Source organism: Panulirus ornatus, chromosome 33, assembly GCF_036320965.1.
Source record: "Panulirus ornatus isolate Po-2019 chromosome 33, ASM3632096v1, whole genome shotgun sequence".
Lineage (NCBI taxonomy): Eukaryota > Metazoa > Arthropoda > Malacostraca > Decapoda > Palinuridae > Panulirus > Panulirus ornatus.
This window is the reverse complement of record NC_092256.1, coordinates 13,240,599-13,258,618: the sequence shown is the minus strand read 5'-3', so window position 1 is coordinate 13,258,618 and position 18,020 is coordinate 13,240,599.

Genomic DNA, 18,020 nt, shown 5'->3' with positions numbered 1-18,020 from the left:
TGTCAGTTTAGTCGACATTCTTTTCTTCTTTTTTTTTTCCAAGCCGGTCGTCTTTTGTTTTCTTTTTCTTTTTCCCCAAGGTACTTGTATCGGCCGTTCATACCTCGGGGGTTCTCCGTGCCTCTGTGTGTACTTACCATTCCCGACCCCCGTCACCTGAAACATAACAATAGCATTAACTTATCTCCACGGCCTTTTGTTGTTAGATTGGCCTGGTCCGTGCCCGGCGCGGGCCCTTGTCTTTTGATGGTCCGTTCTCCGAACCAGAGCCCTTCAGAGAAATTCCGGTCCCTTGGCACCACCACAGGCAAAGTATCAGCATAATTTTTCCCTCGTGTCTCAGAGTAAACTTTTCGAGATATACTTTTGCCTAGCGCTGAAAATATAACGGACGGTCTTAAGTAGAGCAAGATGTGGCGAACGATTTTATTGTAAAAAGGAAATTGATTAGGGAAAAGATATATATGATTCTGGAGTAAATTGACATAGATATTGTACGAGCTTTCTCTGAGGCAAAGACAATAAGCGACGTTGTGAAAATCATCTTGTCTTGCGAATTTACTTTGTTGGCTTAATATTGCATGATCCGACAGCCTGTCTTGATTCATGGAGTTTCGTAAGTGAATTTTGTCAAATTCGTTTTAAAACGTACCTTAAGCAGGGGTTACTGCAACGTCGAGAGCCAGACGTATTGGAGAGAATGTGTGATCTTGGAGATGGTGTTAGCAGCTGGAAGGGACTGAGAGTTGCCTTTGCCAAAGTTTGCTCGATGCAGGACTCGACATTGTCTTACTTCCTGATGAAGATCTCTTGGTACAACATTACTCTTCAAGAGTTCCAGAAGCAACGTCATTATTGAAGATTTTCTGGAACGTCGTTCTTGAGGATATCCTGGAACATTAACGTTCTTGCAAGTTCTCCTGGACCAACATCGTTCTTGAGGATATCCTGGAACTTCTTAAAGATATCCTGGAACTGTAACATTCTTGCAAGTTCTCCTGGACCAACATCGTTCTCGAGGATATCCTGGAACTTCTTGAAGATATCCTGGAACAGTAACATTCTTGAAGTTCTCCTGGACCAACATCGTTCTTGAAGATCTGTAACAGGATCGTTGCTTTTAAAGCTCAGGAGAGCTACTGGATGAAAGGCGGAGTTGATCAACCATTCCATTGTAGACCGTGGGAAACCAAATAACCAGAGCCAGAGACTTTAATGATAATATACACCTTAAACGCGCGCGTCGCATCATTTTCTTGTGAATCATAGTGTCTCCGTGTTGTCTTATCATCACGAAAACGCTCTTATTATCTGACTTGTTTAGGCAAAGAAGTGCTTGTATGCATGTTGGGTGGAGTAAGGCTTTGCCTCGTGAAGTGTTGGCCGACCATTAATATTCATATTGGTTGGAGCAAGCAAGCCTCACCGCTTTAAGAACTGATATCACGCGGAAGGTATTTCAGTAAGGAGATATTCTCTTCAAACGTGTGTGTTTTTGGGGTGGGTGGAAGCATCCAGCACCATCAGCCAGAGGTGTTTTTTTTCCAATTTCCTCTCTCTCCTCGCCCCATTCTGGCCCGCGCGTGCGCTCTGACAACACAGTAAATATAGCCTCAGTCGTGTGACCGATGAGGAAAGCTTGAAGGCACTTTCCACGTCCCCGAGTCTCCGTCACTCGCATGACACGACCAGCGGGGGACCTCAGCAATAGCGAGTCACTGGATCATTGAGTTAAAGAAATCAGATGGAGGATGAGAACAGCTGAAATAAATTCAGGACAGTGCCCTTGTGCTTGATGAGCGAGACCTGTCGTTTTGGGGGAGACAATGACGAGATTGGAGACGGTCATAGGGACGACTCCAGACCTTTCATTGTCGCCTTCAACTGGCAAGTGTCTCGCACTGATAGAAAAGAATGTTGTCCAGAATTTCTTTCAGTCGTTGTTAACATTTCACACTTCACTTTTGATCATGCTACCAACTGGTCGATGATTTCAGTAGCTATTTTGGGACGCCTCCGTTGCATACCGGACTCCTACTGAATGACGATACAGAGGGTTTACCTGGAATGAAAAAAAGAATGATTTTTTTTTTTTTTTTTTGTCGTGGAATATACGTCAGTGATCTGTGAAATGCCCCACTGGGAAAAAGAGTTTAGGACATTCTTCTTGCCTTTATCTCACCTTCCATCCATCCTTCCCTTCTTTTCATGCCTTATCTTTCCTTCTTTCCTTCCTTCATTTCATTTTCACTACCTTCCTAGGGCTTCCCCTGGTCCTGGGTCGTATTGCTTTGGCACCACGAGCCACACCTCACTGTGAATATCCCTGATTATCATGAGACAAACCTTGAGCACACCTCTGTGTTGTCTGTGATGTGACTCCTGTATTAGGGTTGACCCGACGCTGCCTCGTATCGCGTGGCTCCTGTGACAGATGTTTCTCCAATAGTCATTCGTCCCAGTATGACACTTGTCATACGTTTATATCAGTCATTCATTCCTCCCATGTGACACCTGTCATACGTTTATATTGACAGTCACTCGTCGCATATGACGCCCTTCATAGCTTTTGTCCATCGGCTTCCCCGTATCGTATGATGCCTGTCACAGATCTGTTGTACCAGTGCCGTACTACACCTGTTTCACAAGTCAGTCTACTTTGTTACATCTGTCATTTCGTCTCCAGGACACCTGTCGTTGGTTTAGGTAATCACTCGTGCTGTTTCCAACAACCCTGCTGTCTTTCTTTCTTTATCCTTTCCAGATTTTTTTTCCTTCCTTCCCTTCTCTCCCCAGCATCCTCTGCTCTCGTTTTCCCCCCCATAGCTTTGTGTGCTATCTTTCTGCCGCCTCTTGTTTACCTCCTCTCCCACTGCTCTTACTTTCACGTGTGTGTGTGTGTGTGTGTGTGTGTGTGTGTGTGTGTGTGTGTGTGTGTGTGTTTGTGTGTGTGTGTGTGTGTGTGTGTGTGTGTGTGTGTGTGTGTGTGTGTTCAGCCATCTCCCTTCATTCAGTTATATCACTTTTTCTTCCTCCCTCTCTATTATTCTTTATTGACTATGTATTTCTCCCATTAGTTCTTCACGCCGTTCGTTTCCTTCTAAGTAATCATATATCTATATTTTTTTTCCTGTCGGATTTCTTTGAATTCACGTCCTCAACTTAAAAGTTTTCTGTTCGTTTGTTGTATTGCTTTCATGTTTTCACCCATTTATGCTTTTATCATATATATGTTTCTCTCTTTGTCTTTCCTCTTTCGTATCCATCCTGTTATTTCCATGTCCGCCATCTCTGCCTGTTCCTGTACAACAGGACTTGTGTGCCCCAGCCTTAAACCCTCCGCCCAGTTCTGCTCTGTTACCTCAGCAGACTCGTATGTCGTTGGGTTGGTATGTCTCCTGCCGTATGATATATCTCCTTCTGCTGTAGTACTCCCTCTGTCTTTAGTCTTCATGATCAAGTCTCTCGTCGTCGTGGTCAAGGGGCAGCGGGTCGTGCTCAGATGTCACGCCGTCGTGCTCAAGGGGCAGCGGGTCGTGCTCAGATGTCACGCCGTCGTGCTCAAGGGGCTGCGGGTCGTGCTCGAGGTTCCCACGGTCGCGTCGTGTTCGAGGGTCGTGTCCTCATGTTCAATAGCTTTAGCAAAAACATCAGGTAGGTGATGGGTGGCGGCCACGTCTGCTCCACAGGCAGCCAGTCTGTCAGAGGTTCCCATGGGTTTTCATGTGTGGCGGGGTGGCGACGGGAGTGAGTAAAGGCAGCAAGTATGAATTATGTACATGTGTATATATGTATATGTCTTTGTATGTATATATATATATGTATACGTTGAAATGTATAGGTATGGATATGTGCGTGTGTGGACCCACGTGGTGTATGTATATACATGTGTATGTGGGTGGGTTGTGCCATTCTTTCGTCTGTTTCCTTGCGCTGCCTCGCTAACGCGGGAGACAGCGACAAAGTATGATAAATGATGTAATATATATAATGTCATATACCTAATAATGATATAGTACAGGAAGCCTGGTGCATAATTGATGCACGTGAAGCGTTGATCTGAGTACAGTCACAGTCTTACAAGTTCACCGTGGAGACTGTAGGGTCACCGAACGCTGCCTCGCGGGTAACGCACGCGTATCCTTACTCCCTCAGGTTCCCAGACGAGACGTTGGTAACGTGAGATGCCTCTGGCGAGTGTGCCCTTCCCTGTATTACGTTAGTTAGTGGGTCTTACGTTACCCCCAGACAGCTGCCTGAGTTTTTTTGTGTCTTCCTCACAAGGCATGTGAGGCACGCGGGTTTTAGGGGGTGGGGCGGCTCTCCTCACGGTCAAGGTTAGAGTGGGAGGCAGACGTGGAAGTCGGGAGAGAGGAGAGGAGTGGAGGGTGTTGGGTGTGGAGAGGTAGACATGGGAGATGGTTGTGAGGGGAGGGAGGGAGGGACGGTGTGTTGGGTTTGATGAGGAGACATGGATGAGGGAGGCGGAGGATGTGAGGAGTGAGAGTGGTGGGTGGAAGGAAGAGACGTGACAAAAATTGTGACAAAGGACACACACACACACACACACACACACACACACACACACACACACACACACACACACACACACACACACACACGAATAAAGTTCTTCTAATGGGGGATTGAGCAAAGAGCTAAGCCGAAAAAAAAAGGTATATAGGAGAATGTCTCTTATCATCATGTCACTAAGCACACCAGAATCAAGCGGATCTGATACACGATCATTACAAAACATTTATCTTCACATACGACGGCTCCAAGATTGAAAAGATATCGTATATGATACACCACTTGTGGTATGTGATTATATGGTGCTCAAGTCTGATCCGAGGACACGAAAAGAACAGAGGTGAAGCCATGGTCAGAGAGATCATTGTGGAGACTACACAGAACTAATGAGTTCCTTTGGGAATAATAATCCTGGAAGAGGAGTTTATAACCATGACACGGGTCACTGTTATGGAAGAAGGTTCAGTGAAATTTGTGAGTGAATTGGTTACCTTTCGCGTCATATAGAAAGGGGAGGGAAGAGGAAATGTTGTTTGATAAAAGGTGTCTTAAAGACAACGGAGCCGAAGGATATATATTTCAAGGAGAGATGCAGGTAGCACTGCAGCCAGCCTGCCAGCTTTTAAGAGGTGTACGAGAAGGAGGAATGAGTGTAGCGGGATGGGGAAGAGGGAGCAGAAAAGGTGTACGAGAAGGAGGAATGAGTATAGCGGGATGGAGAAGAGGGAGCAGAAAAGGTATACGAGGAGGAGGAATGAGTGTAGCGAGATGGGGAAGAGGGAGCAGAAAAGATGTACGAGAAGGAGGTTTGAGTATAGAGGGATGAGGAAAATGGAACAGAGGAACTTTGAAAAGAATGTAGTGGACAAGGCAGGAGGTAATCCAAAACTTTTCCCTAGATTCATCAGGAGTGAATTGTCAGCTGATAAGAGGCTAATCAGTCTGAGTGACTCAGAAGAAAGGGTAAAGCTGTGTAAGGAGATGAAAAACAGGTCGGATGTGCTTTCACAGTGGAAGACACTATAACCCCAGTGAGACTGAGTTGGAAGGAGGCCTTGAAACGCATAAAGATATCTTGAAAAGACATGACCAGATTGCTGATGGGCCTTAACCCTTGTATAAGGCTCATGGTCGTGATGAAGTTCTTCCATTAATTGCTGAATAAGTTTGTAGGTTTGCTTGTTGAGAGGCAACTCGAAGTGTTGTTCAAGACGTGGCTGGAGGTCCCGAGGGAGAGGGAAAGAGCAAATGTCATACCAGTCTTAACGAAAGGGAGTCGTGCTGAACCACAGACCAGTCTCAGTCTCCTGATGAGTGCAGTCTGTAATGTTTCTGGAAAAGGTTATCAGGATGCCCATGGATGACTACTTGCCAAGGGGAAATCACCAAAACGAGAGATAATGTGGATTAAGGGAAAGCTGGTAGTGTATACCAAACCACTTGCATAGAAATGTAAGTTCCATTTACAAAAAATGGAAAGTTTAGGTGGATTGTGTGTTTCTGGACTGCCTGAAAGCATTTGACACTGTGCCACTTAGAGGGTTGGTGAATGAGCTGGATCTTCAGGTAGAAATAATGAGAAATGGTTAGGAAACGAACTAAGCGGGAGTTGAAGGTACATGTCAGGGGAACTTTCTCGAAGTGGGTTGGTGTCACAAGTGGTGTGCTGCTAATTCTTTTTAGACAGTTGCTCGTTTTGATATACGTCAGCGACATATCAGAACGAGTAGTCCCACACATTGCCTGTATATGTTTGTGAATGATGCAAAAGATTAATGAGAGAAGCAAAGAGTTATGAGGATTGCTTTAACTTACAAGGGGGACCCAGGCAAACTCCAAAAGTCGGTCTGTTACACGGTCGACGAACTTCGTCCCAAGTAAATACAAAGTAACGAGGATTTTACGCAGGAAAAGAAGGCCTCGCTACGAACGTATCCTGCTGGAAGTAAACAGAGGGAATGTGTTCGAAAGGGACGTGGGAGTTCGACATCGTACCAAATATGTCGCCAGGGCTCCACGTAAGGCGAGCTTTAAAGGGGGACCAACTGTCTGCTGGCAAGAAGTAGTATTATATAGCTTCGAAGTATATGGATGAGGAAATATCCTGGAAACTAAACTCATCTTACTCAAGGCCAAAACTAGAGTATCCTTCGCATGCTTGGTCACCACACTTTGAAAAGCACAAGGACTAATGAAGAAGGCCCGAGGGAATCCAAGAAGAATGGGAGACATTGCGAGGTCACGAAGACCATATCCTAATCTTCTGTCATCGGCAGATTCCCAAATGCCACTGGTGAGTCTTGTCTCCAGGCTGCCACTGGGCCCTGTGCTACCCCGCTCGTCATGTGATGCCACTCGGGTGGTTCCCCATTTAGTACCACTCATTGCTTCCATGCTGAGGGCCAGTCCGCTGGCCCTGCGCAGACTGGGTCTCCCTTGCCTTTAGCCTTACCCAGCTTATAACCCGACGGAGTAAGGCGTGAACACCCAGGACTTGAAATCAGAAAGGGAAGTTGATAGCAACGATGTTAGGGAAGTAGTTCTATTGTGTAACAGCAGCCGACGAGTGGAATGATCTAAGTGATGGAGTAGTGAATGCTGGTGACGTACCGAAGTGTTCAAACTTGTATGATAAATAGAGACAGTTCGAGAGATGGGGGTGGGGCTGGGGAAGGAATGTGAGAGTAGAACTCCCCTCTTTGTGCCGTGGAAATTGGTAATTACACAGGCCATGAGCGACGTTAACTTATAAAATCAGTTCTGAGAGAGAGAGAGAGAGAGAGAGAGAGAGAGAGAGAGAGAGAGAGAGAGAGAGAGAGAGAGAGAGAGAGAGAGAGAGAGAGAGCAGAAGAAGAAAACGATTGGAAGTAAGGCAAGAGGAATGCACGGAGGGACATGAAGAAGCACCTTTTCAGCAACAGAGTTTTGCGGTGGACTCGCTGACCGAACTGAGCGACGAGGCAGCACGTACCAGCACCGCTGGGGAAATGAAAAGTAACTCTATGGGAACAAAAAGGAGAGGAGGATAAGTGTCGGAGGTCAACAAATGTAAAGTTCCATTCACCAAGTGCAGAAGAAGTCAAACACACACGCGCGCCTGCGCAGAGAGAGAGAGAGAGAGAGAGAGAGAGAGAGAGAGAGAGAGAGAGAGAGAGAGAGAGAGAGAGAGACGTGGACTGGCAGAGAGATAAGGCTGTTGTTGGGTGGCTGGCTACACAACGTTACACACGGACAGTTAGCCACTGCCTGCAGCCTCACCCCCAACAAGGATCGTGTATTTGATCCATGTCTCCTTGTGGGTCGTTGCTCCTCCAGCACTGATAAGCCTTTCTGTTGTTTGCAGTGCTGAATACTCATCATATATTCACTTATGTATGTCTATTTGTATATTTCTGTCTTATAAAAGTGCCTAAGTGTGATAACTAATTTTGCTGTGAGTAAGGCACCGTTAGCACGTACGTCTGTGTTCGTAGGCACCACTCGTACTTCAGCTGAATGGCTTTTATGATGAGGGTAATTACAGCTGCCTTTATCCACTCGGGTGTGAGAGGGCCTCAGCCGCTTGGGTGTGTGGAGGGGAGCAGTAAATGGGAAGATTCCTGGGGTTGCCAGATGATACCTGTTCGTTGCAACACACGACAGGTCCCAGCGTCTGGGAACACCAGCACTTGACAGTCTGTTGATCGTCTCCCGGGTCCCACCAGTCTCGATGCGACAGGTGGCCGACCCACTCTCAAGGTTTTCTCTGTACGTGGTTGTAGTGGGTAGGTAGAGAGGGTGACACCTTATGTGTTGGAGACGGATCATGGTGTGTAGCAGCCCCCGTAGTGGTGGAGGAGAGGCCTGTTGTATGAGTCTTAGTGCGAAAAGGTTATTGTGTACAGAGCTGTTGTAGTGAGGGGGTTATGGTTTGTATAACTCTTGGAGTGAGAGGGTTGTGGTTTATGGCATCTTGTTGGAGGGTGTGTGTGTGTGTGTGTGTGTGTGTGTGTGTGTGTGTGTGTGCGCGCGCGCGCGCGCGCGTTTCATAAGGGTTGTAGTGAGTACTTTCTCTTAAAGGGATGTAGTGGATATCGTGTTGAACCCCTTGTTGTTTGGGGGTTATTATATATATATCGTCCTTCTTGTAGGAGGGTACTGGTGTGTAGCCCAGGTTGTATGTACAGGGATGGTGTTGTATGGCTCGTGTTTATGGACAGATGTGTTGTGTCGCCCTTTGCTGGACGAGGGTACGTTTGTATAGCCCATTTGTGAAGAGGGTTGTAGTGTGCACTCCCTGTAGGAGGGCTGTAGAATGGGAGTTTTATTGTAGCAAGATGTTAGTCTTATAATGGCTTTATGGGCGTAGTGATACATTTATATAGTATCGCATTATCATAGCTTTTGCCTATGAAGAAGAGATTTTTTTCCCCAGAAGTTGACAGTATAGCACTATTATGCTCTAAACCGTCCATCGCCCCACCCCTAAAGACACATCTGTCTGTATATGTTAGGGTGTTCTGTCCGTGTGTGTCTGTTATTGTCTTTGCCTGTGTGAATGTTTGGGTGTGACAGTGTCCATCTCACCCCACATGGGTGGCCCAGAAGTGCGTTATCTCACCACAGACTAAGACAGTGGGGCTGTGAGTGGGAAGAGCTGAGTTTTCTGGTGTGTCCTTGACCCCTGACCCTTGCTGGTTGATCATGAACTGGTGGCTGGTCATCCCGGGGGTTGTGTCTGGACGAACGGTTAAGGTGGCAACCTGGCGGCCTGTGTCCCTCCCTCCCGCTGGTGCAGGTTTGAGCCGTCCGGAAGCAAAGGGTTGGCTCTGACCTCACCAGTTCTTGATGCCTTGTATAGCTGGTCTGTTGGCATGTGGTGTGTGTTGGTCTTATGGCGTTGCTGCTTGAGCATGTTGTTGGTGCTGTGTGTGTGTGTGTGTGTGTGTGTGTGTGTGTGTGTGTGTGTGTGTGTGTTGCAGCAGTGTAGTCCAGCATTGCGGTTGTTGCGATGGTTATTCACTGTAACTTATTCTTCTCGAGGACAGTGGTAAGGGAGGTTTACACTGTCTTACACCTAGTGGCTGGTGTGATTTACCACCTCTCATGCATGTCAAGCAGGCAGGCAGGGAGGCAGACGACCACTACCACCACGGGACGACCCTAGAACACCTAGGGTATAGTGGCCTGGCCATGCCTCGTCGTCTCGTGACCAGGTCACTACGGTTTTTTAGAAACATTTCAGAATTCAAAGATGTTTCCTTTTTTTTTCTTCTTCTTCGCAGGTAAGTGTGCGATCGAGTCTTGAAGTCGCTGCAGCAGAGGCTTGGACAACACAGGGTGGGGGAGGGACAGTCTGCGTCAGGCACATGAGGAGGTAAGGGCCGTAGAAGTAGCGTCTTCCTCACCCATCCGTTGCTGAGTCAGTTTGGATGATCAGCTGATCCTTTTGCCAGCTGTCAGCTGATCTGTGTGTGCCGCCGGCTGGTGGTGATTCATGGAGTATCAGTCGGTGTTTCATGACCTGTGAGTTGACGATCCATCCCTAAAGTGGAACTGATGCACCAGGAGCCGAACCGCCTCGGAACAGTTTGCCGCTCCGTGATGAACGGAATTAGTAGATTAATTCATCAGGTCATTTTCAGTCGCCGTTTAACGAGTCATCATCAGATGCATCGTGATCCCATTAAGTGACCCTTAACGAACCATCACTTGATCCCTCACGAACCTTTAGCCGATCCTTGACGAAGCCTCAGCTGATTCCTCACGAACCCATCATCTGAACCCTCACGAACCATCAGCTGATCCTTCACAAACCATCAGTCGACCTTCATGAACCAAGAGAGATAGATAGATAGATAGAGAGAGAGAGAGAGAGAGAGAGAGAGAGAGAGAGAGAGAGAGAGAGAGAGAGAGAGAGAGAGAGAGAGAGAGAATATATTTGTACACTTTCGAACCCATGTCCTTTCCCTCTGTCGTCGAGAAAGTATACAGCCAGTGACCTCTGGTGGGCAAGTCATTTTCCGGCCTGAGTTGGGAGCCAGTCGTCAAAACATTATCACAAACTCGCTCTTTTATCTCAGTCTCTACCGTTGGGAAAATTGGCCATCAGGCCCGTTTGTCAGAGGAAGTTGGCCAACTTCTCTCTCGTGAGGCCTTGCCTACAGCGTAAGACCCATTGATAGGAGTTTTCCTCTTTAAATTTTTTTCCCCCCTCTTTTTCCTTCCTTCAAATGAGACAGCTTCTAACTGGAATAACTTTAACGTGGAAACTTTTTCTCTGAGAGACAGTTCTTTTTTGTCTCTATGAGGATTTTCACGTTGTAAGTCTGAAGGTTGTAGATTGTAGGTAGGTAGGCCTGTGAGAGAACCTTTAGAAGAGGGCGAATTCTTGGTTGTTCGTCAGTTTACACTGTCTTTATCCAGGCTTACTGTATAATCCATACCCCCCTTTCACTCGCAAGTCTTCCTCACTACTCTCAAGCTGTCTCCACCACTCTCAAGTCTTTTCCACCTCTCACAAGCCTTCCTCACCCCTCTCAAGCTGTCTCCACCTCTCGCAAGCCTTCTCCATCTCTCGCAAGTCTTCCTCGCCTCTCTCAAGTTGTCTCCACCACTCGCAAGCCTTCTTCATCTCTCACAAGCCTTCCTCACTACTCTCAAGCTGTCTCCACCACTCGCAAGCCTTCTCCATCTCTCACAAGCTTTCCTTACCACTCTCTAGCTCTCTCCACCACTCGCAAGCCTTTTTCATCTCTCACAAGCTGTCTCCACCACTCTCAAGCCTTCTCCATCACTCCTAAGTCTTCACCACCACTCCCGTTACTTCTCTCCAGTTCTCGAACTTCTCCACCATCATTAGATTCTCAGTATAACCAAGCCTTCGCCGTCGTTCGAATATGTTCTCCAACTCCCCAAGTGTTCTTCTCCTCACCCCAAATGTTCTTCGACACTTCCCAAGTGTTCCTTGCCACTCCCCACACACTCACCGCTAGCCTTAGCGACCTCCTCACCTCTCTCTTTACAGCCTCCTTCCCCTCAACACTGACAGCCTCATAATTTTACCCTCATCCCTGAAAACCTCCCACCCTCACCCCTCGCCATTCTCCTAATTTTACCGTTGACAGCCTCGTAACCCCACCTTAGACAGCCTCTTACCCCCTCCCCGTGAAGAGCCTCCTTCCCCTCGCCCTTAGAAAACCTCCTCCCCCAAGCTTTCTGGGAGCGGTAGGGTTAGCTAGCGCTCCCCAGGATAGTCGATAGCAGCCTAGGGCGGGCGGGGGAGGTAATCAATGGTTCTTCATTATGTATAAACACGGCCACCTGGATGACGACTCCCGCCCCACCTCCTCACCCTAAAAATCCCTCCCACCCTCCCCACCCGCCCCACTTCTCTACTAGGAACATACCTGGACCTGGAGAGGCCGTTGGTGTTGGTGGTTTTTGGCCAAGTCTCCGCCAGGTACTGATGCATCATATGGTACCTGGGCAGGGAACTAGGTCTTGGATATATTCCATCTACTTTATTCGTATCTATTCTGAGGTTTTCATAAACAAATGTTTTCTTTTTTCTATCGCATTCATATTACGTAATTTATTGCTCTTATTTTTTTTTTGTGGTTTTCTGAAAGGTTTAGATTGGGTGAAGTTTACATAAACATATACTGCTTTTTCCCACGCGTTCGGAGTCTTCCTAAAACGTGTTTTTAGCTTTGTGAAACATATAGGGAGCATTCTGAGGCATCTGCATTCGAAAATAATACAGATATGTGATGGAATTCTCGTAAACATGAGTGATGATGGAAATTAGTGTTTACTGAAGCATTTGATGGCACTTTTTTAGTGAAGGACGTTTTGAAATTAGTGTTTACTGAAACATTAGATGGCATTTCTCAAGTGCATGGTGTATGCTTGGTCCATAAAAGGGAGTTACCGTTTGTATATTCTTTTTTATTTATCCGATGGAGTAGTGTTCAACACCCCTGGGAGTTAACCTATTGGTGGAGTGTTTCTTAAACCCTCGCTGGATATGTCTATACAATTATCTTAATAGATTTAGCGGAAATGTCGTATGTGTTTATTGACGTTCTCGGAAGCTCTGCGAGTTCGTTTAATATTTGCTTATTTGCGCACGTGTATGAGTAAAATGCTCCCAACATTCTGTAGAGTTTATGTAAAGCATCGGTTGACTTGGTAAACGCTGGGCAAACTTTTCTGAGGCATTTGGTAGAGAGTTGGACGTTGCAGTGTACTTATTCGGGTTCTTTGGCATTCGGTAGAATGTTTTTAGTTCATCTATAGAATTTGCCTCCAAACATCTGGTTAAGTGAAGGCGATGGAAAAGCGAGAAGGAAATGCTGCCTCGTAGAAGGATGGAATTGGACATGCGCGTTTGGTAGCTAGATGTAGGCGGTCGAACATAGCTCGAGAGGAGGGATTGGGGAGGTAGATGGAGGCGATGGAGAATACGACGAGGGAAGAAAGTTGGTGAGAGAGATTGATTAACGGAACGTAGTGAATGGTATTCAGCAGTTGGGAGGAATGGATAGGGTAACAGTTAGGATGTCTGAGAAAGAGATGGAGAGGGTATAGAACAATGTATCTAGGACGAGGGAATATTTGGGGATGGAGGGAAGATGGAACATACCACCTGGATTGACAGAACTGATGGAGCGTGGAGAGGAAGGGGAGATGGGGGAGGGGGCGTCATTAGGAAGATGGACATACTATAGAACAACACAAGTCTGTTTACGAAGCGATGGGACGAGCCTAGAGTTGGGTGTGGGAGGGAAAGGACAAGAAGGGGAACAACAGGGTGTGTGTGTGTGTGTGTAAGGTACCTGAAGATTTACAGTGGATCTGAGATAGGAAGGGTCCAGTGGAACAGAGCAGTAGGGAAGGGTCCAGTGGAACGGAACAGATGTGAAAGGGTCCAATGGAACAGATCAGATGGGAAGGATCCAATGGAACAAAGCAGTAGGGAAGGATCCAGTGGAACAGAGCAGATGGGAAGTGTCCAGTGGAACAGAGCAATAGGGAAGTGTCCAATGGAACAGAGCAGATGGGAAGGGTCCAATGAAAGACCACTCAGAGACATACTTCAACATGTATTCATGCCGTACTTAGCCGTACTTCGCCCGGCTGGGCATCGAACCTGGCTGGAACCTGGCGGAGTGTGAGTGCTATGCATCACCTTCCTACCCCCCTCCCGCTCCAGGGTGACCGTCAGCTGTGGGAGAAATTTTGAATGCAGCCTCCAGTAGGAACAGGTAACCCTCACTTTAAAGAGACTCAACAAACGATGATGGAAATCATATGAGATGCAAATGAATGCAAACGTTTGAATGCAGGTTTAGCAGTGAATCAATATGGGGAAATATGATTTATATACGGGACAAATTAGATGATTGTTTGTGATGGTTCATTACAACATTCATGAAGCGTAAAGTTGTGAAGGTTGTAAGTTGGCTTACGGCATAACAACGCCATGTTTCCATACGTAGGATGCATGCTTCCTGATTGGTCGACTATATTGTATATGATAAATGTTTTGTCTTCACTCTACGATAGAGGTTCAGTGTGGCTTTACCAGTCAAGGATAATATTTTCATTAAAAGATGATTTATTTGAATAGTCTTCCTCTATAAGATGAATTTTTCTCACATCGTAAATACGATAGTTTCTCACATATCCAAGTCTGTATCAGCTGTAAAAGGGAAACGAATAATTAGAACTGTTGAAAATTGAATGATTTGGTTGAGCTGTTTTCAAAGGGAGGTATATGAGAGTTTTTTAAGACGAAGCGTTGAAGGCTTGCAGTAATTACCGGACTGTGAGCTGGTAACGTGTGGAGCTTAGGGGGTTGGGTAACGCGTGGACCCTGGGGGGGCTGGGTAACGCGTGGACCCTGGGGGCGCTGGTAACGCATGGAGCCTGAGGAGCTTGCTTCTGTGTTAAGCTTAGGGCGCTGGTAACGTGTGGAGTTGAGGGGCTTGTGACGTGTGGAACTTGGGGATTGGTAACGTGTGGAGTTTTGGGGCGGGTGAAGTATGGGTGCTGGTAACGCGTGGAGCCTGGGGAGCTGGTAACGCTTGAACCCTCGAGGGGCTGGTAACGTGGAGGGGTGCATGCTCGGGTGGAAGGGTGGTAAGAGCCTCGACCAGCGGTGTCGGTAATGGCCGGAACTGTGGTGGCCGCGTCTGGAGAGGAAGACCAGCGAACTCCGCCCGCCCCGGGACGTGGACGAGAATGAAACTCTGCCTTAATATGTGCATCCCTCTGCCCCTCCTCCTCCTCCTCCTCCACTTGCCATGACCTCCCAGCGTCGGTCTCCGTGACTCCCATCATGACCGCCGCGTTCTCCTCTGGTCTGCGGTAAACCATAAACTCTTTGTTTCCCAATCCTCTCATCCCAACCGCACGGTGTGTGTGTCTCTCTCTGCCTGCGGTCTTCTCCTGTTGTCTCTTGTCTCTTTCTGCCTGCGGTCTCCTCCTGTGGTCTCTTGTGTCTTTCTCCTTCGCTGTCTTCGTGTATCTCCTTCTCTCTCTCTCTTCTTCCCCTCACATCGCTTCTCGTCCAGGCGACCTCATTTGCAAGCGTCATCCTGCCCTCCTTTTGCGGACGGGATCCTTACGTCTGCGTCTTTATGGCTAGCTTTCTCAGAGAGAGAGAGAGAGAGAGAGAGAGAGAGAGAGAGAGAGAGAGAGAGAGAGAGAGAGAGAGAGGAAGAAGAAGAAGAGCCAGAGAGCGTTCCGCGTGACGCTGTACCCTTGGCCCCCCATGGGCTTGTCTGGGTCGGTTCCGCTATGAATACTGATGCTGAGGCCTCCCGATATCACGGGCCTCCCGTCTCGCGGCTTCGATACTTGGGAGGTCACTTCCTTTGGCCACTCCAATGCCAGGATCAAGTTTTGCGACCTCTCCCGGTACACCCGCAAGTCTCGGGGCTCCTCTCATACGTCTTGCGGCCTCCCCCGTAAAACCCGAGTAATGTCTTGGGGCCTCTCACATACCGGAGGTTACGTTCTTGTGACCTCCCAAAATACCGGAGGTCAGAGGTTTTGCTGCCTTGCCGATACTAGGAGTCCATCTCCCGGCCTTCCCGTATGCGTTGGGGGGTCACGTCCTACAACCCTAGCCGATACTGAAGGGTTATGTTATGTGGCCTTCCTGATACCTGGGTCATGTCTTGCGACCTCCTCTTGACCAGGAGAAGATCGCGCCTTGCGACCCTCTCGACTCGTAGGGTCACAGAGGAACGTGCTGGATGAGGCTGGATTGTGTTCATTATATGGTTGTAAGGTCAGTAGTCGCTAATTACAGCTGGTAATATTATACTGCTGGGACCTCACCGTGTATTGTTTATGGTATCCCTCACCTCACCGTGTATGGTTTATGGTGTCCCTCACCTCACCGTGTATTGTTTATGGTGTCCCTCACCTCACCAGTGTATTGTTTATGGTGTCCCTCACCTCACCGTGTGTTGTTTATGGTGTCCCTCACCTCACCGTGTATTGTTTATGGTGTCCCTCACCTCACCGTGTATTGTTTATGGTGTCCCTCACCTCACCGTGTATTGTTTATGGTGTCCCTCACCTCACCGTGTATTGTTTATGGTGTCCCTCACCTCACCGTGTATGGTTTATGGTGTCCCTCACCTCACCGTGTGTTGTTTATGGTGTCCCTCACCTCACCGTGTGTTGTTTAGGGTGTCCCTCACCTCACCGTGTATTGTTTATGGTGTCCCTCACCTCACCGTGTGTGGTTTATGGTGTCCCTCACCTCACCGTGTATTGTTTATGGTGTCCCTCACCTCACCGTGTATTGTTTATGGTGTCCCTCACCTCACAGTGTATTGTTTACAGTGTCCTTCTCTTGAGAATAGACTTTTGAAATCTGAAAAATCTGGATTCCCAGTAGGATGTAGAGGTTAGGGTACGACAGATGAGTTCGGTGGACGTTGGTAGAGGACGTTGCAAGGGCGACACCGTGGTACGACCCCATCCTTACGATGGCCTGGCCTTTGACCTGATCAGCAAGGATTAGGTTGAAGGCCAGGTCGTTAGACTCAAAGGTCGTAGCGTCGTATTCAAAGGCTCTGCTGTCGTGTTTAAGGCCTCATTATCGTGCACCGTCGCGTTCAGTGGTCGTACCGTGGAACTCAAGGCCATACCATCGTGCTCAAGGGTCGCACCGTTGTGTTCAAGGGCCGTTCCATCGAGTTCGAGGGCCATATTGTTGAATTCGCGGGCCGTGCCATTGTGCTCAAGGGCATACATTCGTGCTCAAGAGCCGTACTATGGTATTCAAGGGCCTGCCATCGTGCTCAAGAGCCATACCATGGTGCTCAAGGGCATGCCATCATGCCTAAGGGTCGTTTCGTCGTTCTCAGGGCTCGTACCATCGTGCCTAAGGGTCGTTCCGTCGTTCACAGGGCTCATACCATCGTGCCTAAGGGTCGTTCCGTCGTTCTCAGGGCTGGTACCATCGTGTCTAAGGGTCGTTCCGTCGTTCTCAGGGCTCGTACCATCTTGCCTAAGGGTCGCTCCGTCGTTCTCAGGGCTCGCACCATCGTGTCTAAGGGTCGTTCCGTCGTTCTCAGGGCTCGTACCATCTTGCCTAAGGGTCGCTCCGTCGTTCTCAGGGCTGGTACCATCGTGTCTAAGGGTCGCTCCGTCGTTCTCAGGGCTCGCACCATCGTGCTGAAGGGTGGCACCGTCGTTCCTAGGGATCGCACGGTCGTGCACGCGGATTTGTGAAAGACACGCAGCTGAAAGTGGTGCACTGTAGGAGTTTAGGCTTACAGTAATGAAGGGGAAGAGGTGGACCCCCTCTGAACCCGCCCGGCTGGGTGTTTAACTGGTAAGCAAATACGCGATTCCCTCGAACACGGATGGCGACGCCGTCGCGATACACAAATGCAATTAAGAGCGATGATTGTACTGTGTCTCTTGGCTAGTCCTCCTCCCTCCCACACCTCTCTCTCTCTCTCTCTCTCTCTCTCTCTCTCTCTCTCTCTCTCTCTCTCTCTCTCTCTCTCTCTCTCTCTCTCTCTCTCTCTCTCTCTCTCTCTCTCTCTCTCTCTCTCTCTCTCAGAGGACTAATGCTACACCATTATATAACCTGGGATTTGCGCTGGTGTCTGGATGGGGAAGGTGTACCCAGGATGTTCTGGTCGAACTCCCGCCAGAGAGACGACGCATCGGAAGGGTTTTTATAATCGGTGTTTTAGCCCCGGGGAGACGTCTGGGATCGGTCGTGTTTCATGACTTTTTTGTTTTTCTTTCTCTCTTGATAGACTGACTCTGTGTGTGTGTGTGTGTGTGTGTGTGTGTGTGTGTGTGTGTGTGTGTAGCGCTCGTGATGGTCCTGCCTGTTGCGTCTGGAGAAACAAACGAGTCGTTTTGCCAGGGAACATTGTCTCAAAGCCATCCTGCCTGATGTAGAGATCGAACAATAATCATGTCTTTCCACACGGCCGGGAGAATGCGAGCTCTGTCGGGTCATT